The 27,811-nt window shown below is 37.8% G+C and overlaps 1 pseudogene; it reads right to left on the bottom strand.

Annotated features, from left to right (window-relative positions):
* Positions 1–455: 455 nt before the first annotated feature.
* Positions 456–26,051, bottom strand: LOC125112432 (transaldolase-like; annotated as a pseudogene).
* Positions 26,052–27,811: the final 1,760 nt, after the last annotated feature.

The following is a 27,811-nucleotide window of genomic DNA, read 5'->3' as shown; positions in this document are numbered from 1 at the left end:
AAAAAGACCCCCCCAAAAAAAAAAAGAAAAAAAAAAGAATTTTAAGATCGCCCAGCCAATTTCTTTACAAATACCAGACTGGAATTCATGCATTCCTTTATAGAACAAGACAAGTTACTGCTTTAATGCATTAGGCAAAATTTTACATGAGACCAGAAATCTTTGATCAGTCCATGTTGGCTAAAACTTCAAGATTTATCACAAGTATGTGTGATTACAGCCCATTTAAAAACAGCTGTGCAAATCTGGATCCAGCTTCGAGCAGCACACTCTCTCCCATTCTCTGTGCTGCACTGTACCTCCATCAGCTCCTGCTCCAGCTTCATTTTATAGGCAGCCTACTTTTACAATCTTCTCCACAGGACGTCTAGTTTTCCTTGTGCAGCCAGCAGCATGCCTGTGTGTCCAGGTGGATCTTCCGCATCTCCCTGGTCTGGCTTGTCATGGGAGCCAGCTTACATTGTCCCTGAGCAGCTCTCCCAGGAGATGGTGAGCATGTCACAGCCTGCCAGCACCTTGATCTTGCAGGCATTGAGGGAGGAGGCATCCAACATGGTCTTGCACCCAAACTTCTTGCAGTAGTTGTAGGTTTGGGGGATGCTCTTCACATGGTGGTCCTCCAGAGGCTCCTGGGATCCCTTGTCTATTGCATGTCCAAGTGGGAGATGAGCATCACTGTGGCCTCCACAGAGATGCCCCCCTGGGCGAAGAGGATGAGCAGCATCACATTGGCTTGCTCTGTAAGCTCCTTTCCAGCTTTAATTCCTTCCCACATTGACAAGAGCTTTAGAAGAAGTAGGTCCTTGCTAATTCCACCTTCCTTGTAGAATGCCACAAGGCACCTGTCTCAGGCAACCCCCATCACATCCATATCAAAAGATAGCCTCCTATTCTGGAATTTTCTCAGTATTTTTGCGCCAACATGAAAAGTTTATCAATAGCTTTTAAAGTCTATTTCTCTTGTGATCTTCCCAGCTTCCAGAGGTAGGCAGGGGTCTTCTGCACACTCTCCTGGTAGGTGTGCTTCTGCCCTGTGGCCAGGATCAAGGACAGCTGCCCAGTGGCATCTTGCAGCTTATATTCTTTGATAAAACAGGCATCTTCTGTGTGGGCCACCACCTCAGTGAACTGCCTGAGTTGGTGCAACTTCTGGTGCTTCACCTGGGAGCCCTATTGTGGAGAGATCCTGACAACTCAGGGTGTGGGAGTGGGTGACAGCTGGGAGTGTTAAAGGGACTGCACTGAATCTGTGGGTCAATTTTGGAAATATATATTTTTTGAACAATAATAAGTCTTCCAATCCATGGAAACAGGATTTCTTCCCATTTAGTTAGATCTTAAAAAGTTTTTTTTTTTGTAATGTTTTAGTTTCAATGTACAAGTCTTACAATTACTTAAATTATTTCTCATTATCTTATTATGAGACATAAATGAAATTATTTCTTATACTCTTAGATTGTTTCTTCCTAACATGTACAAATACATATTTTTATATTAAACTTACATCTTAACAATGGTATTCCACTTGATTTTTTTAGTTCCCATTCATTTTGGGGGGGGGGAATGCCCTTGACTTTTCTCTATACATTATTATGTCATTTCTTTCTTTTCTTTTACTTGCCTCTCATGGCTAGACATGTAGTACATACTGAATAGAAATTGTATGAGCTATATCTTTGTCTTGTTCCTGATTTTAGGTGGAAAGTATTCATTATTTCACCATTAAATATGACGTTAACTACAGGGTTTTTGTAGATGCCTTTTATCAATTTAAGAAAGTTCAGCTCTATTTTATTGAATGATTTTGTTAGGAGAGGGCAGTAGATTTTGTCAAATGTATTGTCTATGTTTTTATGAATATAACCATGTGTTTTTAAAGTTTACCATTGATTATATTACATTAATTATTTTGGGTATTAATTTAATGTCCATATCTTGGATAAATCCCACTTGGTCATTACATGTACTCTTTTTTTGATGTTTCTGAATTTGGTTTGCTGGAAATTTGTTGAAGATTTTTACGTGTATATTCATAAGAGTTATTAGTTTATAATTTTTTCTGTGATACTTCTGGTTTGATAGTAGGGGAACACTGGCTTTGTCTACTGTGTTGGGAAGTATCCCCCTTCTATTTGTTTTGTAGAGTTTAAAAAATGTTAATTTGTCTTTAAATGATTGGCAGAGTTCATAAGTGGCATGATTCTATTAGGCTATTCTTCTTAAAAACTTTTTAAATTTGAATTCCATTTCTTTTCATGTAGGTCCATTTAATTTGCTTTTGAGTCAGTTCTTAAAGTTTCTGTCTTTATGGAATGTGTCCATCTCACTAGGGTATTGAATTTGTTGGCATACAGATGTTAATAGCGTTCATGTTAATCTTTTTTAAGGTAAGTAGGGTCGACTTGCCTTTCATGTCAGAAATTTCTTTAATATTCTCCCTTTCTTTTTTCCTTTTTCCTTCCTTCCTTCCTTCTTTCTTTTCTTTTCTTTTCTTTTCTTTTCTTTTCTTTTCTTTTCTTTTCTTTTCTTTTCTTTTCTTTTCTTTTTCTTTTCTTTTCTTTCTTTTCTTTTCTTTTCTTTTCTTTTCTTTTCTTTTCTTTCTTTCATCAGTCTAGCAAAGGTTTTGCAATAGTGGTGATTTGTGCAAGTAGTCACCTTTTGGTTTAATGGATTTTCTCTCTTGTTTTCTATTCTCTATTTTCTTTACTACTGCTCTAGTATTAATTTTCTTTCCTTTTGCCTGCTTTGGGCTTAGTTTGCTCTTCTCTTTCTAGTTTCTTAAGGTAAAAGTTTTTTTTAATTTAAAAGAATTCATCTTTTTTTATTTCTTAATTTTTAGGGCCACACCTGCTGCATCTAGAAGGTCCCCCAGCATGAATCAGAGCTGCAAGCTACAGCCACCAGCTTATGCCACAGCCACAGCATTGCAAGATCCGAGCCACATCTGTGACCCAGATCATAGCCCATGGCAATGCTAGATTCCCAACCCACTGAGCAAGGTCAGGGATCAAACCTGCATCCTCATGGATACTAGTTGGGTTCATAATGCGCTGAGCCACAATAGGAATTCCAGATTTCTTCTTTTATTAAGAGAAAATGGACACAATAGTTTAACATGCTTATTATTTTAAACTATAAAACACAGCGTTTTTAATATATTCACAACAGTCTGCAACTAGTACCACTATTTAATGCAGAACTTTCCATAATTCAAAAATAAACCACATACACATCAGCAGTCACTCCCAATACCCTTACCACATCCTTTGGCCAACATTAACATACTTTATGTCTTTATAAATTTGACTATTTTCGACATCTGATGTAAGTGTAATCGTACAATGTGCTGGCTTCTTTCAGTTAGCATAGTATTTTGAGGTTCATCCATGTTTTAGCATGCATCTGTACTTCACTCCTGTTTATGGCTGAATGATATCCCATTGTGTGTATCTACCGTACATTGTTGAATAGCCATCATTTGATGGGCATTTCAGTTGTTGCCACTTTTTGGCTATTATGAAGAACACTACTGTGAGTTTGCATGCCAACTTTTATTGAAGATGTGCCTTAATATCTCCTGGGACTATCTTTAAGCATGGAATTGTTGAGTCATTCTCAAATTAACCATTTGAGGAAGTGCCAGAATTATTTCCAAAGTGGCAGGACCAACTTTACATGTCCACCAGCAATGGACAAAGGTTCCACTTTCTCCACACTTTGCCAACACATTTTTTTTTTTTTAAGTTAGAGACATTCTAGGATTGAAGTAGAATGTGGTTTTCATTCACATTTTCCTAATAGCGAATGACAAAGACCATCTTTTCATATGCTGTTGGAGGTTTCTGTATCTTCTTTAATGAAATATCTATTCGGTTCCTTTGCCCATGTTTTAAATTGGGTTGTCTTCTAGTTGTTGAATTGGAAGCAGAATTTATATATTCCGGATATTAGATCTTTATATGATATATGATTTCTTCCATTCTGTAGGTTTCCATTTTACATCCTTAATAATATCCTTTCATGCACAAGTTGTTATTTTATTTGATGAATTGTAATTTATGTATTTTTCTCTTGTTACTCATGCTTATGGTATCATACCTGAGAGATACTGCTAAAATCTTATGTATTTTATAAAAGACTTTTAGTTTTAGCTCTTATATTTAGGTTAGTGGTCCATTTTTAGTTAATTTCTATATGCAGTAAGAGTTAGGAGTTAAAATTTACTCTTTTCAATTTGGATATTAAGAATCATTTGTTAAAAGATTCCTATTTCCTCAATGTATAGTTTCAGCATCCTTTATAAAAATTAATTACCATAAATAGATTTATTTTTGAACTCTCAATTCTATTCCGTAAATCTATAAACCGTTGTTATGCCAGTACTACACTGCTTTGACTACTGTACCTTTATGGTCAGTTGGAAATCAAGAAGTTTGATTCCTCCACATTTGTGCTTTTTCAATATTATTTTATTTAGGATCCTCTGCTATTCCAAAGGAATTTAAGGATTGGCTTTTACATTTCTGTAACAAAGGCCAACAGAATTTCGATAAGGGGAGTTCCCACTGTGGCTCAGTGGTAAAGAACCTTACTGGTATCCAAGAAGATGTGGGTTTGATCTCTGGCCTGTCTCGGTGAGTTAAGTATCCATCAATGGCATAAGCTGTGGTGTAGGTCACAGACATGGCTCATATCCCATGTGTATGTGGCTGTGGTGTATGCCGGTAGCTGAAGATCTGATTCGACCCTTAGCCTGGGAACTTCCATATTCACCATGGGTGTAACCCTAAAAGCCAAAAAAAAAAAAAAAGGCAGGAATTACACTGAATCAGTAAATTGCTTTGGCTGGCATTGATGTCTTGACACTCTTAAACCTTCCAATCAATGAGCACAGACAGTCCATTAATTCAGATCTTTAAACATTTTACTTTAAAAATGTGTACTTTTCTATGTTAAAGTCTTTCATCTCTTTGATTGAATTAATTATTGGATATTTATTTTTATGGTTAATTTTTGGCTATACCCACAGCATGCAGAAGTTCCCTGGGCCAGGAATTGAACCCGTGCCACAATAGTAACCAGAGCCACATCAGTGACAATGCTGGATCCCCAAGCTACTGAGTCACCAGAGAACTCCTGGGTATTATTCTTTTAGATATTTTTATTGTGGAATTGTTTTCTTAATTTCCTTTTTGGATTATTCATTGCTTGGATAGAGAATAACCATCTGAACTTACTGCCTAGAACTTTCAGTATGTTGTTGAATAATAGCAATGAATGTGTCCTTGTCTTGCCCCTTTTCTCTGGAGGAAAGCATTAAGCATGATATTGGCTAGAAGTTTTTCATAAATAACCTTTATTATGTTCAGGAATTCTACTTATCTTCCTAGTTTTTTGAGTATTTTTTACCATGAAAGAGAGAGTGTTGAATTCTGCCACATGCTTTTTCTGCTCGATTGAGATGATTGCTCTAATCTTCGTTCTATTAATATAGGTTATTTCATTGATTGACCTTATATTGACCCATTCTGGCATTCTGGAATAAATTCCACCTGATTACAGTATATTTATTTTAACACACTGTTAAATTTGATTCACTAGTGCTTTGCTGAGGATTTTTGCATGCTTATTCTTAAGGGGTATTGACTTGTCATCTTCATTGTGTGTGGACTCTTTGCCTGGTTTTGGTATAGGGGTAATGCCAGCCGCATAGCATGAAACAGGAGGTGTCCACCTCCTCTTTCTTCAAGAGTTTGAGAATGATTGGTGTTAATTTTTGAGTGTTTGGTAGAATTCACCAGCAAAGGCATCAGATTCTGGATTTTTTTGTTTGGAAACCTTTATGTATCTGTTTAGATTATCTTTTCTTTGTTTTTCAGTTTGGGTGATGATTTGTGTATTTGTAAGACTTTTCTCCACTACTTCTAGGATATCCACTTTTTGGTGTACAATTATTTCACAGTATTCTCTTAAAATCCTCTTTAAGAGTACTTTTATTAGGTTGGTATAAAATCTGAAAGAACTGGCCAACAAACCCTTCTGCAAGTAATAAGTTATTATAGCTAAGTTTCAGGCTGTGAGGTTAACATATAAAAGTCAATTCTTTCTTATATATATCCCTTTGATGAACAAATGTAACTTGAAGCAAATAATAGCATTTACATAAGCACCTCCAAAATGAAATACTTCAGTATAAATCTAATGAAATAGATACAAGATCTATATGAGCAAAAACATAAAATGCTAATGAATGGAATCAAAGTATTTTATGGATAGGAAGACTCCATACTGATTTTTTTTTGGGGGGGGTGTCTTTTGTCCTTTTAGGGCTGTGCCCACGGCATATGCAGGTTCCCAGGCTAGGGATCTAATTGGAGCTGTTGCTGCCAGCCTACATCACAGCCACAGCAACACCAGATCTGAGCCATGTCTGCGACCTACATCACAGCTCATGGCAATGCCAGATCCTTAACCCACTGAGCAAGGCCAGAGATTGAACCTGCAACCTCATGGTTCCTAGTCAGATTCATTTCCACTGCGCCACGGCAGGAACTCCCTCCATATGGTTAATAGCAACTTTTCCTAACTTGATCTATAGATTCAATGCAATCCCAATCAAAATCCCAGCAAGTTATTTTCTGAATATTGACAAACTGACCCTGTGATACAAATGGAGAGGTGCAAATCCAGAAGAGCCAACACAATATTGGAGGGAATAAAGTTGGAGGACTTTAAATACCCAACTTTAAGACTGATGATAGAGCAACAGTCAACAAGACAGTGTGGTACTGGTAAAAGAATAGACAGTTAACAAAACAGAATAGAGAGCCCAGAAATAGACCCACATAAATAGAGTCTGCTGACCTTTGACAAAGGAGTAAAGGAAATAATACCATGTAGCAAAGATAGATAGTGTTTTTAAAAAAAAAAAATGGTCCAGAACACATAGACACCTACAAGCTAAAATAAAAAATAAAAAACAACAAAAAAACCACAACGAGGCATAAAAGATCTTACACCTTTCATAAAAAGTAATTCAAAATCCATCACAGGCCTAAAGGTAAATTGCAAAACTATAAAATGTATACAGATAACACAGGAGACAACCTAGATAAACTTGGTTTCTGATAACTTTTTAGATACAACGTCAAAGTCAAGATCCATGAAAGAAAGAATTAGAAAGCTAGATTTCATTAAAATAAAAAACTCTCCTGTGAAATACATTGACAAGAGAATGAGAAGTTAAGCCACAGACTGGTAGAAAATATTTACAAAAGACATTTCCTTAAGGACTGTTACCCAATACTTATAAAAAACTCTTATACTTATAAAAAATTCAGTAATAAAAAATAAGCCAATCAAAATGTGGGCAGAAGATCTGAACAGACATCTAACCAAAGAAACATACACATATGGCAAAAAGAGGCATGTAGAAAGAATCATGTCATCAGAGAAATTGAAACAATGAGGTACCTACATACTACGTACAAGATACTACACATGTATTAGAATGGCCAAAATCCAGAAGACTGGCAACACCCAATGCTGGCAAGAAAGTGGAGCAAGAGGAACTCTCGTTCATTGCTGGGGGGAATGAAAAATGGTACAGCCACTTTGGAAATAGTTTGAGGGTTGAGGGTTTCTTTAAAAAACGAAATATAATCTTACCATACCAGCCAGTAATTGTACACCTTTGCCTTTACCCACAGGACTTGAAAGCTTATGTCCACACAAAAATATGCCTATAATGCTTACAGCAGCTTTATTTGTTATCGTCAAAGCTTCAAAGAATGAATATGCCTTCAAGAGGTGAATGGATACATTAACTGAGGTACATCCAAACAACTGGATATTATTCAGAGCTAAAAAAAAGAAATGAGGTCTTGAGCCATGAAAAATCATAGAGGAAACTTAAATGCATTTTAATAAGTGAAAGAAGGCAATCCAAATAGGCTATAGCCTATATTATTCCAATTGTGTGACATTCTGGAAACAGCAAAACTATGGTGACAGTAAAAAGATCAGAGGTTGCCAGGGGCTAGGGAGTGGAAGGGATAATTAGGCAGAGAAGGGAGGATTTGTAGGACAGTGAAAGTACTCTGTGGGACACGATAATGATGGATATATGTCATTATAAATTTATCCAAACCTGTAGATTGCACAGCACCAAGACTGATCTATGATGGAAATTATGGACTTTCAGTGATAATGATGTGTCAGTGTCAGCGCATCAATTGTAACAGAGGTACCACTGTGGCGGGAGATATTGATCATAGTTGAGTTTATGGATGAATATGGCCAGAAAGTATGTGGGGAATCTTTGTACCTTTTGCTCTATTTTGCTTTGAATCTAAAACTGCTCTAAAAATACTCTATTTTCAAATAAAATAGAGTAAAAAAGGTAACCCACAGAATGAGAAAAAACCTCTAAAATATATATCTGGTTAAGGATTAATATCCAAAATATATAGAGAACACCTAAAATTCAAAAACAGAAAACCCAATTCAAAAACAGGCAAAGGACCTGAGTAGACATCTCTCCAAAGACAATGTGCAAATGGCCAATAAGCACGTGAAGAATGGTCAACATCAGTAATCACTGGGGAACCGCACATCGAAACCAACATCAGACAGCTATTGTGTTGGCTACAAAAAGAAACACAGAAACAAACAGAAAACCACAAAAAACAAATACTACTCAGCCATAAAAAGAACGACATAATGCCATTCGCAGCAACATGGATGGAACTAGAGACTCTCATACTGAGTGAAGTAAGTCAGAAAGAGAAAGAGAAGTATCATATGATATCACTTATAACTGGAATCTAATATACAGCACAAATGAACATTTCCACAGAAAAGAAAATTATAGACTTGGAGAATAGACTTGTGGCTGCCCCGGGGAGAGGGAGGGGCTGGGAGGGATCAGGAGCTTGGGGTTAACGGATGCAAACTATTGCTCTTGGAATGGATTTAGAGTGAGATCCTGCTGTGCAGTGTTGAGAACTATGTCTAGATACTTACATCGCAACACAACAATGGGAGGAAATAGTATGTATACATGTATGTGTAACTTGGTCCCCATGCTGTACAGTGGTAAAAAAATAAAAATGAAATAAAAAACAAAAAAAACATCGAGATGTGGATAAACTGGTCTCACACACTGCTGGTAGGAATTTAAATAATACAGCCACTGTGGCAAACGGTGTGATGGTTTATCAAAAAGATTAAAAACATAATTACCATATAATCCCATAATTCCACTTCCAGTATATACGCAAAAGAACTGAACGCATGTTCTCCAAGAAATACTTATACACGAATATTCATAACAATATAAATGATAGTTGCTAAGGTTTGAGGAAAATGGGAGAAGGGGGGCTAGTGTTTAATGGGTATAGAGTTTCTGTTTCACAAAATGAAAAGAGTTCGGGCAATGGATGGTGGTGATAATAGAACATTATGTATATATGTATTTAATGCCACTAAACATTATGAAAACACAGACATTCGCTTTCATTGATACAAGTGTGTTACAGGAAATGTCAAAAGACTCTGAAAGCCTATTAGAGTTAATCAATCTCTTTGGCCAGATACCTAAAGACCAGTGTGCAATACGTGATTGCACTGCTATATTCTGGAAACAAATGATTTGAAAATGAATATTATTTACCTTTCAATTATGAAAAAATTAAAATCTTGGAATAATAAAAATAGGCAAGATCTCAACATAGAGTCATAAGATACAATTATGAGAAATTAAAAATAAAGACAGTTTAAAAAGCACCATTTCATGTTCAATGTTTGGAAGAACAAATATTTTAAAATTGGAAAATATCTTTAAATTGATACACAGATGCCTATAGATTCAATGCAATCCCAATCATCATCAACCCATCACTTCGAGTGATGTATGTGAGAGGGTGTGTCCGTGTGTGTTTGCGTGTGTGTGCATGTGTACATGCGCCTGTGTTGCAAACTGGCAAAGAAAATTGAAGATACAATTGAAGATGAGAACAAAGTTAGAGACTTAACATCAGCTATTCTCAAAACTTAGCATATTGCTCCTGCAATTAGAATGGAATAATATTGGTAGAAGGATAGCTAAGAAGACCTACGGAAGATAATTTAGTATTGAAACAGACCCACCTGCATATAATGTCACCCAGCTTGTGAAAAAAGAACCACTGTAACAAAGTGAAAAATAATCTTCTCAGGAAACGTTGTAGGACAATAGGACTATTCATATGTAAAGATGAAAAAAGATGACTCTCATAATTTAGATTCCTATCTTACACTATACACAAAAATCCATTCCAGGCGAATAGTAGACTTGATGTGAAAGGTAGATTAACAAATCTAGAAGACAATGTAGGAAAGAACCCTTCATGATCTTTGCTTAGGGAACAATTTCTTAAATAGGACACACCAAGCATTAACCGTGAACTAAAAACGCATGAATTCCACTTCATTAAAATCCTGAAAAGATGTTAAGAAGAGAAAAAGAAAAGTCAGAGAATGGGAGATGATAGTCCTATCGCATAAAACAACAGATTTGTATCCAGACCACATGATGAAAGAGTGAAAGCCTCTTTGTGACTAAAAGAGTGAAAGCCTCTTTGTGACTAAAAGAGTGAAAACCAACTTGGACTGAAAAAGGGAAAAATCAGCCCTGCCATTAACTACATGGAGGGACAAACACAGCTAAAGCCAGCTGCAAATTCACTAGAAGCATTGTTTTTCCCAGGGTCCTGCAGCAACTGTGAAATATTTTACCGTCATACCTTTTCTTTTAATGACTTCTGCTTTCCTATAGAGCCCTCTACCCGTCCCATCTATTACTGCTGAAACGCCATCCCTAAATCCCCTTGACCTTATGACCTTACGACCTTGCTTCCTGGCTTCCTGTAGACTCCCTTATGACATATTTGGTGAGAAGCCAAACCGCAGGAAAGATGCTTGCCTAATCTCTCTGGAGTGGTACTGTTGGGTTCTTTTGGAGTTCTCCATGTGGCTCTCTCGGGTCTGTAAATCTGATTTTGTCAGGCTGAAGGCTTCCTTCCCAGTGGTCTTTGCGTCTTTAGGCTTTTGAAAATAATAGTCTCTAATAATTATAATCATAAGGAGGGGAGCTAGGAGAAAGAAAAAAGAGAAGGAGAAGATGAAAGGTACAGGCAACCAAAGAAATTTTTAAATGGTCAGAAAGCAAATGGACATAGGAAAATAGACATTAATTCCACAATAAGATACTGCTGTATGCTCCCCGGAATAGCCGTTTTAAAAGCTGGAAGTACTAAGAGTTGAAGAACATGTGCTACAACCAGATCTTCCACACTCTGCTGACTAGAATGTGAACTGCTGCAACCTTTTTGGAAAACGGATTAGCAGCATCTATCAAAGCAGAACACAGGAACACTAAGACCAAACAGTCTATCCCTGGCACGTATCTAAATTAACACCATATAAATGCGTAAAATGCATCCATGTAAAATACTTTTCTGACAGCAGAATTCACAAAAGCCTCCAATTCGAACAACCCAAATATCCATCAGCAGAAGTGATCCTTACACTTTAGAATATTCTTGTAATGAGAAACTAAAGAGAAAGAAATGAATGACATGCTGCTCCTTATAACATTACTGATAGATCTCCCAAATATTTTATTTGGTAAGAGAAGACATAAATAAGGCTACACAATATATATTTTCATTTATATAGAGATTGATAACAGATAAAGCCATTTACGGTGATAAGAGTTTGACTCAATAACTGTGAGTGGCAAGCATGACATATAGGTTGCTGACAATATAATTTGATCTCAGATGTTACAATAATAATGTGTTTATTTAAATTGTGACAACCCTTTAAGCTATACATTTAATATTTTTGCACTTTAAAATAGTTTTCTTATATAACTGGAGAAAATAAAACTCGATAATGTTTTTAAAATTGTTAAATGGCAATTACCTGCTTGAATAAATAATGGCAATGTTTTAAAGTTTCATAAACTTTGTTTTCTTTCTATTCAAAAGTATAACTCAGGTGCACTGCTGTTGGTATAGTCATAAGCATAGCTGCCTGCCAAAACTTCACTCTAATACTCATTGTATTATGGCAGTTATTTAACATTAGTAAGTATAATGCATAAAAAATAGACATCAGCATGTTTTCATAACTTTCATCTACAGAGCAAGTGAATGGCGAATATTTTTAAAGCTCTTATAAGCAATTGTCTAATAACATAAGAGAAGATTAAATTTATGGTAATTTTCTATAATCCACTGCATCTGGAAATAAGAGGCAGATTTTTATTTTTGTTTATTATCTTTTTTTTTTTTTTGCTTTTTTAGGGCCATACCCACAGTATATGGAGGTTCCCAGGTTAGGGGTCTAATCATAGCTACAGCCGCCTGCCTATGCCACAGTCAAAGCAATGCCAGATCCAAGCCATGTCTGTGACCTACACCACAGCGCCTGGCAATGCCAGATCCTTAACCCGCAACCTTATGGTTCCTAGTCGGACTAGTTTCTGCTGCACCAGGATAGAAACTTCTTCAAGTAGATTTTTTTGTCTTTTTATGGCCACACCTGTGGCATATGGAGGTTCCCAGGCTAGGGGTCTAATTGGAGCTGTTGCCACTGGCCTATACCAGAACCACAGCAATGCCAGATCCGAGCCATGTCTGCCACCTACACCACAGCTCAAGGCAACACCGGATCCTTAACCCACTGAGTGAGGCCAGGGATTGAACCCACAACCTCATGGTTCCTAGTCAGATTCATTCCCACTGTGCCACAGTGGGAACTCCCAGATTTTTAAAAACCAAATTCCAATCCTTATCACCATAGCCACTAAATGTTAGTGAATCTGAAATTCAATTTAAAAATAATGAGTTCCTGTTGTGGCACAGTGGGTTAAGAACCTGATGTTTACATGAGGATGTGGGTTTGATCCCTGGCCTTGCTCAGTGGGTTAAGAATCTGGTGTTGCCACGAACTGTGACATAGGTCACAGATGTGGCTCACGTATGGTGTTGCCATGGCTGTGGCATAGGCCTCAGCCACAGCTCTGGTTCAATCCCTATCCCAGGGATTCCATGAGCTACAGCTGTGGCCATAGGAAGAAAAATATAAATTTAAAAAAATAACAAAATGTGTGTATTAATAGAATGAGGAAAGAGTGAGTTCTAATTTATAAAATGAAGCTGTTAAAAATACTACACTGTTTTATCAAACTTTTTGTGTGACAATATAAAAAGGAATCTATTTTTATATTTTACAATACTGAAATCTAGATATCTCTCTTACATTTTCTAGGGTAACATATTCAATATCAAACATTTTCCTTAAGAACTTCCATGTTGATCACTTTATTCAAATAAACCATCAGTCCTAGAAGTGTATATTCTTATTATTCCAGTTTTACAGGTGAAAAATATGAAGCTGGCTTAAAAAAAAAAAAAAGCAAACAAAAACAAAAAAAGGAACCCCAAATCCCCACATTTTATCAGATCCTACTCTTGTAATATTGGAGCCTGGATGTGTACCTGAGCAGTAAAATTTCAGAATCGGTGCAACAATTTCCATACACTGCTGCTTTTTCTGAAATTTATAATATTCCAAATTTACTATAATTGAATCCAAGGGAAAGTAATAACTGCTATTTTATTTTATTTTTTTGTCTTTTGTCTTTTTAGGGGCACACCTGTGGCATATGGAGGTTCCCAGGCTAGGGGTCAAATCAGAGCTGTAACTGCTGGCCTATGCCACAGCCACAGCAATGCAGGATCCAAGCCACATCTGCGAACTGCACCACAGCTCAGGGCAACACTGGTTCCTTCGCCCAATGAGCAAGGCTAGGAATCTACCTCATGGATACTAGTTGGGTTCGTTAACAACTGAGCCACAATGGGAACACCATAACCACTATTAAAAAAAAATTCTCAACTAAGAAATATCATCTACTACAATAGCCTTTTCTACATAATGAGAAGTAATGATTTATGGTTCCCATGACATTTAGCTCATTATCAAATAAAACTGAACAATACTAAGCATTGCTTTAGGCAGGTAATGTTCTTTTTCTTTATGCTGATAATAACATTAAACATGGTATTTTCAGCATCATTGCTCAGGAGTCTTTTTGAATAATCTATTTCTAAACTTGAGTATAATCCAAATGTGAGAAGAACTTTTACACAGTGTATAAAATAGTTTTAAAATATATTATAAAAGCACATGTTATATAGGAGAAAAGTAGTGGTTATCAGTTAAGTAAAATTTATATATGTTTACTTAACATTGAACATTTCTACTTTACATACACAGAGGCCAAAGTATATACGCATGTAGTAAGAAAAACTTGTTTAGATTTAGAAAATTAAAATTAGCACTCCTGTCATCATTAACCTTTGTGTGGCTTTGGACAATGCATTTATACTTTTTAAGCAACAGCTTCTACACTCATGTATTTAATCTTACCTTTGCATATATGTTATTTACATGTATTCTAATAATTATAATAACATACTTGTATATATACTAATAAGCAACATATTTTAGAGTATTTCATCTGAAAGTTTTATGTGTATTAATATATGCGTATTACTATATTTAATCAACTGAGAGAATCAGCCTTCTAAGATCATAGCCAACCCTTCTAGTGAAAGGTGAATTTTGAATTGCTCATGATCAAGAAATGCTTATCTTCCTAGAAAAGGAACTTGGCATTCTCTTAAGCTCAATGGAAATCACCTATGGTTCAATACATAAAGTAATTATTCCTAGCTGCCCACAAGGATTGGACAAGTTTAAGACTTAGATCCCATTACTTCTCCAACTTTTGATCATGTTAAGTGGTCCAGCTACTGTATCGAAGAATTCTGGAGTGGGCAGTTCTGCCCGGAATTTTCTGAGTGGATAAAGCTGCAATGACAAGGTCTGTACCCTCAACCTATGGTTATGTTTGGGAAGGGCCCGTTTAATTGGGTACCACAAAAGGACAAGCTGGCACCCAGTGGTAATTATGAGCTAGTGCTGACCTACTCATGCAGCGTATGTTCCCATCAATTCAGGAGTCAGTGGTTTTGTTCCAGAACAGGGGAAGAGATAAAAAGATGTCTTGTTTTTCATTAACAATCTTGGAAAGAGCAACTAAGAGACACCATAGAAAGAGGGGAGCTCTGAATCTATTTCCTGATATAATTTTGACCCGAAAGAACAGTAACATGGGGTATCCTTCCTTACTACAACTGATGTCTCAGGTCTTAACTATAAACTTAGAACACACAACAGCAAAGGGCACAAATCAACCACACGAGGAGAATACGCCCACCAGCCTTTTACTTTCTGAAGTGGTTAGAATAATGCAAGTATTATCAGTATAACACTTGGCCTCCAAGGGCTTGGTCTTTGAAAATTTCCCTGAAGTCATAGAGTCATCTGGGGATTCTGACGGGATGTTAAGAATTCATTTGACCTGACACTGGGATACTCTTCACAGCGCAGAAGCCTACATCAGCCTGTTCTGCTGTGATGTGGTGGACGTGCAAAGTCCTGTCCATTTCAGCAGTCTTCTGGTATGTTGATGACCATATCAGTGACTGGGTGAAACAGTGCAGTTCTCTGAAGGAATACTGTAAATATTTATTGATCACACATGGAGATCAGGTGTGGATTGAGAAGTGATCATCAATTTCTGAAAGACTAATCTCTTGCAGTCTGGTCTTTGGGAAAGGGGCTGGTTTTCTGTGATGCTCAATGAGAACTTGATATGGATCAGTGCTTAAGATGACAGTCGGAAAACCGAATCACCTTGCTGGACACCAGAAATGAACACAACATTGAAAATCAACTGTACTTCAATAATAATAATCATAATAAAATGGGCTCTTATTTTTTTTTAAATCCCACAAATAGATTAGTAGGTCTCCTCATTACCTCACTTCATTTAGTTAGGATAGGTTTTGTCTACTAGATGGAATGATAAAAGACTTTAGAACATATAACATTAATTTTGTGGATAAGATATTTTCCTAATAATCTCGGATTTTATTTACTTATCCCATTATATATTACAAATTCTTATGGACTAATCTGATTTAATGCATATAAATCATAGTTCATATTCTCAAGCATACATACCATTAGAGTGGGAAGAAAAGATAATTTAGGGTTATTTTACCCTAGCTTTTTGCCTCACTCACTAGAGTCTACCCTGACACAAAAATTACCAGTTTATCATTTGCAAAATAAAAATAAGCTATAAGCTTTACCAAGCAAGGTGAAAAGTAGGCATCATATATATGATTTAGCCACTTACACCAGCATTTGACATTTCGTAAACAATTGCCAAATAGTAAGTGGATTTCATCAGTGATTATTCCTGCACATATCGTAATATTGGAGAAACAGGTAATGAATTAAGTAAATCATGAATATCTCAAAACATATTTCAAATAAAAATAACATAAAACAGATGAGGAAATTTTAAGTTTCTGACTCAAGTCACAGCTGTTTTACCATAAATAATTCCTTCTCCAATATTTTGTTAACAGGTTGAAAGTGGTTATAGCACTTAACTTTTGTCTCTTTTCATGGCCACAGCTGGGGCATATGGACATTCCTGGGCTAGGGGTCAAATCAGAGTTGCAGCTGCCAGCCTAGAACCAGGGCACCGCCAGATCCAAGCCACATCTGTGACCTATGCTGCAGCTTATGGCAACGCCAGATCTTTAACCCGCTGAGCAAGGCCAGGGATTGAACTTGCATCCTCACAGACACTATGTCAGGTTCTTCTCTGAGCTACAATGGGAATTCACAGGGTACTTAACTTTAAATCAAATTTCAAATATGCTTTTTAAAGTACAATTAATATCCTAGAATATCTAATGTGATTTAATTAGAGCAATATCTCAACTCATTTGACTATTACACTACCTCAGGTTTTAAAAGAAACAATCTCACCTTAGATATTTGATTTGTCATTAACAGTAATTATTTGCACACTCACACCCCTTCTCACTGCATAATGCATGACATTCATATCAGGTAACTTTATACTTTCTCTATATTCATAGTTGTTTTGGCACTTATTATTCAGGTATTGATCCTCAATAGCAGAAAACATTTATTGTTATATTATTGCCAACTAGCAAAATATCTCACACAATTTTATAGTTAATAACACTAACTTATTTGGTGCCACTTCCTTCTCTGCATTTGTTTCCAGGACGGTGAAAGATTAACAAAAGTTAGCATTGTTATTGGTTAAGGAAAAAAAAAGAATTATAAACATGTTGAAATCATGTAACTAATTATTACAACAGTACTTAATGTGATAAGTTGTTTGATATATAGTTAAGTTTATATTATCTTATTTTTTAAACTATGTAGCTGACATTTAAGACAGTTTGTAATCAATAGTCTCAATAATATATTTTTTGTCTTTTTGCCTTTTCTAGGAATAATATATTTTTAAAATTAAAAAGTGTAAGATTAAAGCACATCTTCCTCGTTCACATGTATGTGTCCTTTGGGTTAAAAGCACATACCACTTCCCAGTTCTTTGCTGTATGCCTTAAGGACCATATCACTAGAGAGGAATGGAAGTTCTCCTTACCCTTCTTTAATCACCAATATAATTACCTTTTTAAAATCCAAATACTTCTTGTTTTATAATTACGAATTCACTTGTAAGAAAGAATAGTGAGATGCCATGTTGCCTTTTGCATCTGCAGGACGAAGTGCAATCTCAGCAGCACCAAGGATACAGAACATTTCTGTATCACAAGGACCCTTCCCACGGCCCTTTCATGGCCATGGCCACTTCCGTCCCATTCCACGGCCCCATGACCTTCTGGAAACCACCAGTCTGTTCTCCATTTATGTAATGTTGTCATTTCAAGGGTATAGAGATGTTATTGGATGGAATTACCCAAAGTATAATCTTTGGGGGTGGACTTTTTTTCCACTGAACTTAATTCTTTGGAGGTTCATCTAGGTCATTACACATGTAAATAACCTGTTCTTTTTTTTTTTTGTCTTTTCTAGGGCCACACCCACTGCACATGGAGGTTCCCAGGCTAGGGGTCTAATCGGAGCTATAGCCGCCAGCCTACGCCAGAGCCAGAGCAACACAATATCTGAGCCATGTCTGCAACCTACACCACAGCTCATAGCAATGCGGGATCCTTAACCCACTGAGGTCAGGGATCAATCCCCCACCCTCATGGTTCCTAGTCAGATTCGTTAACCAGTGAGCCATGATGGGAACTCTGAACCTGTTCCATCTTATTTTATTTTATTTTATTTTAATTTTATTTTATCTTAATTTAATTTAATTGTCTTTTTGTCTTTTTAGGCCCACACCTGCAGCATATGGAGGTTCCCAGGCTAGGGTCCAATTGGAGCTGTAGCCACTGGCCTACACCAAAGCCACAGCAACAAGGGATCTGAGTTGCATCTGCAACCTACACCACAGCTCGTGGCCACACTGGATCCTTAACCCACTGAGCAAAGCCAAGGATCAAACCTGCATCCTCAAGGATGCTAGTTGGGTTCGTTAACAACTGAGCCACAAAGGGAACTCCTAACCTGTTCCTTTTTATTGCTGAGTAGTAGTTCATACGAGGGATGGTCTACAGTGATCTGCTTATTCATTTGTCCACTGAAGAGCATCTCAGTATTTTCAGGTTTTGGCTATTAGAAATTAGCTTGTTTTAAACATCTGTGTACAGGTTTTTTTGTGAACGCAATTCTTAATTTCTCTGAGATAAAAGTTCAAGACTGCAACTGCTAATTTTATAAAGAAAAAATATTTTGAAATTCTACTAGGTAGTCTTTTATATTATCATTCTGAGGAAAATGAAGCCAACTTATTTTTTTCATTTGTCACTGGTATTATCCTTCCTTTTACCTATATTTAACATATTTCAAAGATGTGTCACTCATAATCTAACAGTTAGAATAAAACATTTGTTTGGTTATGCCAAAAGAGAACATAATTTATCATTATATCTGAATTTAAGTGAGAGGGTTTTCTATTTTTGATTAAATAATAATGTACTCGACACCAGAAACTTGGTTCCATGACCTATCATTTCTCAATATAGCTATCAACTGACAGATTTTAACTCTTATCCTATTAGTTAACTGCCATTTTGACATAACTTGAATATTCTGTTTTATAATCTACTTTCATCCCAGACAAAAATTCATACCTCATCAACAATTTCAAGTTAAAATGTTCCTTTTTTTCTTTAAAGGAGTAAAAAGTTATGTCTTCTTAGTTTTTATGCACAATTTACTTGGAAAAGTTGATAGATCTGTCAAAGTAAATAAACATATCTCGAGTCAGATAGTATGGGTTGAGAGAGACCCAAGGATGTTATGAACACGTTGGGGTAAACCTGAAGGGAAAGACTAGGATGAGGAGAAAATAGGAATAAGGGGGAAGCTCCTTGCAACCTAACTGTGAAACCATGACCACTGACTTTGCGTCAGCTGATGCTCTGTCATCGACACTGACGTTCCCAAGGGAGCTTATCATAGGATGTGGAACAGGCAAAGCCATGTACCACAGATAGATATATGTTATGTGTGATGAAGCAGACACGTTTGGTACACCATGACCCCCATAAGGCTATCAGCTGATTTCTCTGCAGAAACACTAGAGGCCAGAACAGAGTGGCAAGATATGTTCAAAGTTCTAAAAGGGAAAAATGTGCAGCCTAGAATATGCTACCCAGAAAACATATCATTTAAAATAGAAAGAGAAATAAAGACTTTCTCCAACTGTAGGAAAAGAGGACAGCAAAAAGAGAACCCACTCTCAAAGAAATACTGAATGGGATTCTCTAAATAAAAAGAAGTAAGAAATAGGATGGAGGCAATCACAATTGGAAAGCAATCACTTAAATAAGCCAGTGCACAGATCTAAAAGGGGGGTACAGGGGAACCTGCTGGAAAAGTGATGAGAAACACAAGGAACAGCAAAAGGACAAATAACAAGACGGCAGAAGAGATCCTTAGGATAGGCTGCGGAGTCTGAGATAAGTCAGAGCTGCCAAAGAAAACTTCTGACAATTGGAAACAACGCAGCCTAATGTGGAAGAATAAGGATCAGAAAAAAATCAAAGAAGAGATGAAACAAAAGGTACAAGTTGACTTAAGGAAAGGGACCTGTGCATTAAAAAAAAACTTCAGGAGTCCAGTAATATCAAAACAAAAGTGTGATAAAGAGGTGAGAGATAATAGTGCGAGACTGGATAGGGCTTGATACGTCTTGCTTCTGTAGGGCTTCTGTCAGTTCCTAAGCGGATTCTAAGAAGAATGAGGACAAACACAGATTTACTTTGCACATAAAGTGAAAGGCATACAGTAAGGAAAGCTAAAGGTCAGGGGTCCCGTTATAAATTGATTGTAACAGTCAAATTAGAAACCCACAAAAATAAGACAAGGTACAAGATATCTGAGTTAAAAAAATGATGAAGGAATATTTAGAAGATAGAATGAGCCACGCTTGGGGGAAAAAATGTAATTGTAATGTATACATGTAAGGATAACCTGACCCCCTTGCTGTACAGTGGGAAAATAAAAAAAAATTATAAAAAAAAAAGAGAAGAGAATTGAGGTATGGCTGTGGCTTAAAGTTCTTCGGAAGAGAGAAATAAACAGTGGCATTCTCTTTAAAAAAAAAAAAAGAATGAGCCACGCTTGATGGGGAAAGGAAGGAAGAAAAAAAATTTAACTCCCTTTTGACTTAAGTTCATGATTTGAGGAATTGGGTTGAGGATGGTAAAGTTTTGAATTCAGGAGAAAAAACAGGACTGAATTAAAGGAGGAAGTGGACCTAGCACTCAAGGTTTGAGTTGTTTTCCTTGTCTATTAGAACCCGCAACAAAATAATGCCTTGGGGACATTACTGTTGTGAACCTATGCAGAAGTTGCCTGCATTTTTATGTCATACTAACTACCTTCAAGAGGCTATTTCTAAGTAGAACTTTAAAATAAAGAACCCAAGGAGTTCCCATCATGGCTCAGCGGTTAAGGAATCCAACGAGTATCCATAAGGAAGTGGGTTCAATCCCTGGCCTTGCTCAGGGGGTTAAGGATCAGCTTTGCCTTGAGCTGTGGTGTAGGTCACAGATGCAGCTTGGATCCAGAGCTGCTGTGGCTGTGGTGTAGGCTGGTCGCTACAGCTCTGATTTGACCCCGAGCCTGGGAACCTCCATATGCCGTGGGTATGGCCCCGAAAAGACAAAAAATAAATAAATAAAGTAAAATAAAGAACCCAAGCACTTACGACATCAAGTGTTTCTGAATGCACAAATATCTAGTATTAATAAGCCAGGGATAAAGGTTTATGCTCGACTGTGATAAAGCATGTCTAGCTGAAACCAGGAGGAATGTGCATTAAAATAGAGCCCAACACTATACTCACTACTGGAATTAGGAAAGCCGTAAGAACCAGTTAGAAAATGAAAAGTGATTCAATATATAACATCTAAAAAGATACCTGTGAGAATCATTAAATCTGTAGATGTAGCATACTCATGACTACAAAGAAAATATTATAAAAATATTTATCTTTACATATGTAATTTTATATTTCTTAGAATTCCCGATAAAATCATCAAGGAAAATCCTGAACATACACTATGAATTTAAATTTTATTTAGAAGAATATTTTTGAAAGGTTAAATTAGATCTGTGTAAAATTGTTGCATCATTGTAAATATCTGTGCAATGGCATCATTTGTGTGTGGTTTTTACCACATGTGAGACTCTGCCATTAAATCAGAGAAAATATGAAGCATAAATTTTTAAATTAATTAGATTTTTGATTGATTTATGATACATAAACATATACCCATATATGTTTCTATAGACATAAATAAATGCAAGCACTTACTGTATATATGGGTATAAAATTGTCTTTTAATCATATATAACAGTAGAATAAAAATAAAATATAAAAAGAAAAATGATTACTAAAGAGTGAATTTAAAAGTTTATCAATTTTTACTAACTCCTAAATGCTAGTTATTTGAAAACAACAAATTATTTCATAGTGTAGCATCTGTCAACAAGAATTACAAATATTTTTACATAAAACCCAAACATAATTTCTTAGGCAAAAATGAAGAAAACGCTTTAGTTGACTGACAATTTCATATTATTGCAAATGCAGCTGATTTCTAATATAAATAAACATTAAGTCAAGACTAACACTTCTTTCCTTTGATTAATAGCTGTATTTGGGGGGGCTATCTTGTTAGGAACAAGCAAACACAGACTACAGGGGTCACAACACATTATTTTTAAAAAAGTCAAATCATGAAAAATGATCGTCTTAATAAATACCGCAAAATTCAATAAATACTTTCATCAAATGTAAATGTTACTCAAAAAGCTGCTAGATTTTTTGCTGCTAGATTTTACCTTGCCAGATGTGTTTCTAATGTATTCATGATTCAAATTTATTTTGCAAAATCTTATCTGACAGCATCACTCTCATTACTCTATACAAAAGGAAGATAGGGAGGTGCTGAAGGGGCTTATTTGTATTTATAAAGCTTTTGATATTATTCTCTTTATTTAAATGTTCTGCTTGACTGCGTCAGCTTTTAGAAGGGTATGCTGTATCTGAAGTCAGTTCTGGTCACCGATCCTGTCATCTAAATCTTTATCTCCAAAGTATCCAGAAAGTCCTCTGAAAACAAGAATAAAGCTACTTTTTAGTTAGATAAATACCAGCTTCAAGAGTGCTTTTCTTGGAATTCCCATCGTGGCTCAGGGGAAACAAATCTGACGAGTATCCATGAGGATGCAGGTTTGATCCCTGGCCTTGCTCAGGGGGTTAAGGACCCAGCATTGAGGTGAGCTGTGGTGTAGGTCACAGAGGAAGCTAAGATCTGGCTTGCTGTGGCGCAGGCCAGCAGCTACAGCTATGATTCGACCCCTAGCCTGGGAACCTCCACATGTTGTAGATGCAGCCCTAAGAAGACCAAAAAAAAAAAAGTGCTTTTCTTGGTAAGATTCTGGACAGTGGCAACATTAGCCAGGTTGAGTAGATGCCTGGATCCCTGTACACTTTCAGTAATCACGCCCAGAGGGCTTTGTTGAGTTGTGAGGCTAAAAACCTTTCAACTGCATTTCTAACATCTCGATAACCCCCAACTTCCTTTCTCCCAGCAGATATTTCTCTAAACAATTGTCTATTATTCTACAGACATCAATTATTGGATATTAAGAAGATATTCCACAGTGAAAAATACTAACACCTAAGCTTTAATGATCATAAAATTGAGTGAAAATGTGAGTGTTTCTCATCGGTCACTAAATGACTTTTAATGAACTTGTCATCAATGTGTGGTGTAAAAATACCAATGTTCTCGAGACAAAACATCCTTTTGCTCTTGTAATTGATTTGCTCTGTACAACTCAGTGAATACAATATATCTTGAAATAAGTGATTCTGTATATTTTTCCCTTTTACAAGTCGACCTAAAAGGCATAGCATGGCACTTTATAATTTTTTTTTTTTAATTTTTTTGTCTTTTTTTTGCTATTTCTTTGGGCCGCTCCCGCGGCATATGGAGGTTCCCAGGCTAGGGGTCGAATCGGAGCTGCAGCCACCAGCCTATGCCAGAGCCACAGCAACGCGGGATCCGAGCCGCGTCTGCAACCTACACCACAGCTCACTGCAACACCGGATCGTTAACCCACTGAGCAAGGGCAGGGACCGAACCCGCAACCTCATGGTTCCTAGTCGGATTCGTTAACCACTGCGCCACGACGGGAACTCCGGCACTTTATAATTTAAAATGAAGGCGTGTTGTGCGCTTACGATAGGGAAGGTTAGTCAAGTCGGATTTATTTTTCTGTAAAGAATACCGTGTCATCCCCGTTGCAGTGAAGACCATCCCAACGGATGTGGCATGGCCAGCCTTGCCCTGAGCTCCTGGAAGGACAGCCACAGGAGGGCAGCGTCTGGCTCAAGCCCCGAGTGCTACATCAGTGCAAGTGTGCTCATGCTGTGCTGCCCTGAAGTCTGCTGATGAGATGTTGTTTTAGCACCAGGAGAGCTGAGACAACATCTGTCTGAAGGACCTACCCACTGTGCACCCCGGAGTGAGTGGAGCTTAGATATTCAATCATCTGACCATTGCTGCTCAGATACTTTTCTGTGTTGTCCAAGCTAGCGGCACAGTGGCTCTGCTAACCACTGTGTCTTTTCTGCACATGAATTCTCCATCATTAGTCTGAAACGTGACAGCATTCACTTAGATTCTAAATCTGTTTTCATGGCCACAATATCTTAGCACTGAAAATTTTCGAACAAGAAAACATAGAGTGGTTAGATTTTTAAACATAAGGGCAACCTTTGTATAGATTTGGCTTTTGAATTTTTAGTCCCTTACTTCTAAGAACAAAATTTGTCATTAGGAGTTCCCATCATGGCTCAGTGGTTAACGAACCCGACGAGGATCGGTGAGGACGTGGGTTTGATTCCTGGCCTTGCCCAGTGGGTGAAGGATCTGGCATTGCCGTGAGCTGTGGTAGAGGTCACAGACCCAGCTAGTATCTTATGTTACTGTGGCTGGGACTACAGCTGTGATTCGACTCCTAGCCTGGGAACCTCCATATGCCGCAGGTACAGCCCTAAAACAAACAAACAAAAAATCATCATTCATGATGAATCCACTAGATCCTGTGGCACATGGTCCAGATCACTACCAGCTGAAGGCTCTCAAGAGTGTCTCTTACAGGGAATGGCCCTCGGCATTAGCACAAGTACCTTATTCGGATGCACAGATATTGCCCGTATTGTCTCCGGATGCCATCATAAAAAAGATACCAGCTCCGGTGGTAGGGTTTTCTACCTTCCCGTCACTCCAGCTTTTATTTGTAATAATTGCTAACACTTACTGGCCTTTTCTCTCCAAACCAGGGTGCACAAAACATGGTTCCTCAGCCCCTTAGGCAGCCAAACCACCTGCCGGGATCTGAATCCACTAATTGGATTTACCTCTGCCAGAAGTAAAAGAAAAGGAGGAAAGTTCCTTGGGTTGCCTCTGATGATTTTAAATAAAAAAAGGGAAGAAAAGAAAACTTCAACTGGAATCCCTTTTATTGGCAGAGGTCAAATGAAGGCCTCTAGCTTTCAGGGCTGGTAGAAATGAGCAGAAGGAATGTCTGGAGGCAGCACTGGGGTGAGTGGAAGACTTTTTGAGGCAGCAGTAATGGGTATTTTCGTTTGTTTCTTTTATCAGATCATATTTATGGCATGACTGCGTCATTGTAACGGAAACTTAGTCTTGAGGCTTCGTCTTTATTTCTCCCCACATTTCTGCGCTTAATCTCAATATCCTTATACTTCATTCTTTTCTGTTTAAACAGCACAAGTTGCTTTCTGTAAGAACTGGGAGGGGTATGCGTGTGTGTATGCATGTGTGTATATGTATACGCACATACATATATACGAATAGTCCTGCTCACTGCTTAAAGTTCTGTCCTTTGAGGATGTCCCCCAAAGGGGCCGTAGTGTACAAATGCCATCTTTGTGTCGACAGAACCATCTGAGTTTTCTCTGAGTTTTCAGGCCTGAGTCTTCTCTTTCTCTGTCAGTTGATCTTAGGGAACTCCCCATGAGGCCAGGGTGCGGGCTGGGAGGGAGATGGCAGTGCAGCAGGACTGGGGACCATGGGATCAGGTCCCTTCTGCATGTAATGTAAGGCTTTCGGGGTCTGCTCAGGTCCTGTCACACACCCACCCCTTCAGTCTGATGATGAAACACTGCTGTGCACATCCAGTGGCATTGGCTTTGTAGGTCAGATCATGCCAAGGTCATGATGAGCAGCTCCAGTTACACAGCCCATCATTAAGCATTCAGGCTCTAAGGCCAAGGGCTGCTTCTCAAAATACAGATGTGCAGAGAATGTCAGGGGTCTGCTGTAAAATCCTAAGACTTTGCATTGCGATTCACCTTGGGGGCCTATCAGGGCCCAAATGGCATTTTTGTCTTCCGCGAACACTTCCAGCACCATTGGGTCTACTGGATCACGTGGCTGAAGTGGCTGAAAAGCTTGCAAAGCAACCTGGACCCACTGCAAAACTGTCTCTTGTTCTGGGCCCTACTTAAAACTAGCAGCTTTACTAGTCCCTTGGTCAAAGGGCCGGAGTAACACACCCGATGAGAATTCCATTGCCTCCAAAGACCAAAGAGGCCCACTCGACACTGTGCCTCCTTTTTGGTTTTAAGAGGAACCAAATGAAACAGCTTCTAGGAACCCCAGAATCAGCAAGCCAAAGCCATAGATCCGCAGGAATCAGCTTATCTGATGGCCGTCTGACACCTCCTCTGTCCATCGCAACCACACTCATCTCACATTCGGCAGAGGTGAGCACCACCACGTGCCACCCGGGAACCCAGTCACTCTCAGTGCATTTTGAGTTCCCTGTTCAGAGACCGTGGTTCTGAGGGCATGGTCTGTGCAGAGAACAATCACCGAGCTCTTCAGGGACCCCAGGGCCAAGACAGTAGTGGTACAAGGTACGTCTTCTGGACCCTCTCAGTGAAGAGTGTCTATGTGGGAAGGGAAAAATACAACCCTGAAATGCCAGTCTTTCTTAGCCTTTGAGTCCCTTCCTCTGCATGAAACCAAGACAGATTGGGTGCTTCCAATGCACTCACCGTGAAACAATTTTTGGTCCCTGTTTCAGCCCATCTGCAACCCTAACCCTAACCCTAAACCTAACCCTAGCCCTAACCTTTCTTTCTTTCGGACTTCCTGGTCTGCAACACTGGGCACACAATCTCTGTTTAGTGAGCCTGTATTACCAAATTTGGCCTGTCCAACCATATCTTTCTTACACCATTACCACACACCCTTATTAGCCATTCCCACACATGTTCCTCTTATATTTGTCTACATAAATTAGGAAATTTAAGAGTCCTTTGAAGTGTACCACACCTACTCCTGGGTTCCATGCTGTAACCTCGATTTTAGGGACTGTGGTGACTTGTGTCTAGTTATAGATCTAGAAGAAAGCGAGGTGATGGACTGGATTTTAGGAAGAATCAGCAATATCTTGCATGGCAACCACCTTAGAGGAGGCCAATATAGTCTGTCCCCTCCCCCCCCCGATGCAAAATTGGAAAGAAACATATTACTGTGGGGAGAGAGGCTGATACCACTGGGGCCAGAGAAACCACTCTTGTACATGGTGAGGTGAATCCTGCTGTGGATGTGGTTGCTGTTTCTGTTGGGAATGGAGAGACCTCTTCCACTGAACAGAGAAGGCTGATCAGAATTTAAAGGCTCAATATCCCAGGTTTTACCAGGGTTCTCCCATGTGTTTCTGCCTGAACATGTAGAATCCCATTCTTGAGCCAGCTTTTTCATTTCTCCCCACATTTCTGCAGCTGCTTGATATTCCTTTAATGAAATTTTCCTATTAATTAGCAGAAGTTAACTTCTGCATCTTACAAGTAAGATATCTCTATACTTTTATACAGATATATCCAATGCCATGTGCATAACATTCTAAACTGTTCTATCAGTCAAGATGTTACAAATTCCATTGTGTAAATAGAATGTGATTTCTTAGAGGTGCATTATTTTTCTTTTTGTAATAACATCATATGTCTCTGGAATATTGGCATAAATTCAGTCAGTAGTTATTTACTTTTGACAATTCTGAATAAAATTAGATCTCAAATAAAGCTCTAAGAGCTACAACCATTCATGCCTTGGAGTAATCAATTTCTTCAAATGTTTACTAGTGCATCCAGAGCCATAAAATT

This window comes from Phacochoerus africanus, chromosome 12 (assembly GCF_016906955.1).
Source record: "Phacochoerus africanus isolate WHEZ1 chromosome 12, ROS_Pafr_v1, whole genome shotgun sequence".
Lineage (NCBI taxonomy): Eukaryota > Metazoa > Chordata > Mammalia > Artiodactyla > Suidae > Phacochoerus > Phacochoerus africanus.
The sequence above is the reverse complement of the archived record's forward strand: the minus strand, read 5'-3'. Positions and strand labels throughout refer to the sequence as shown.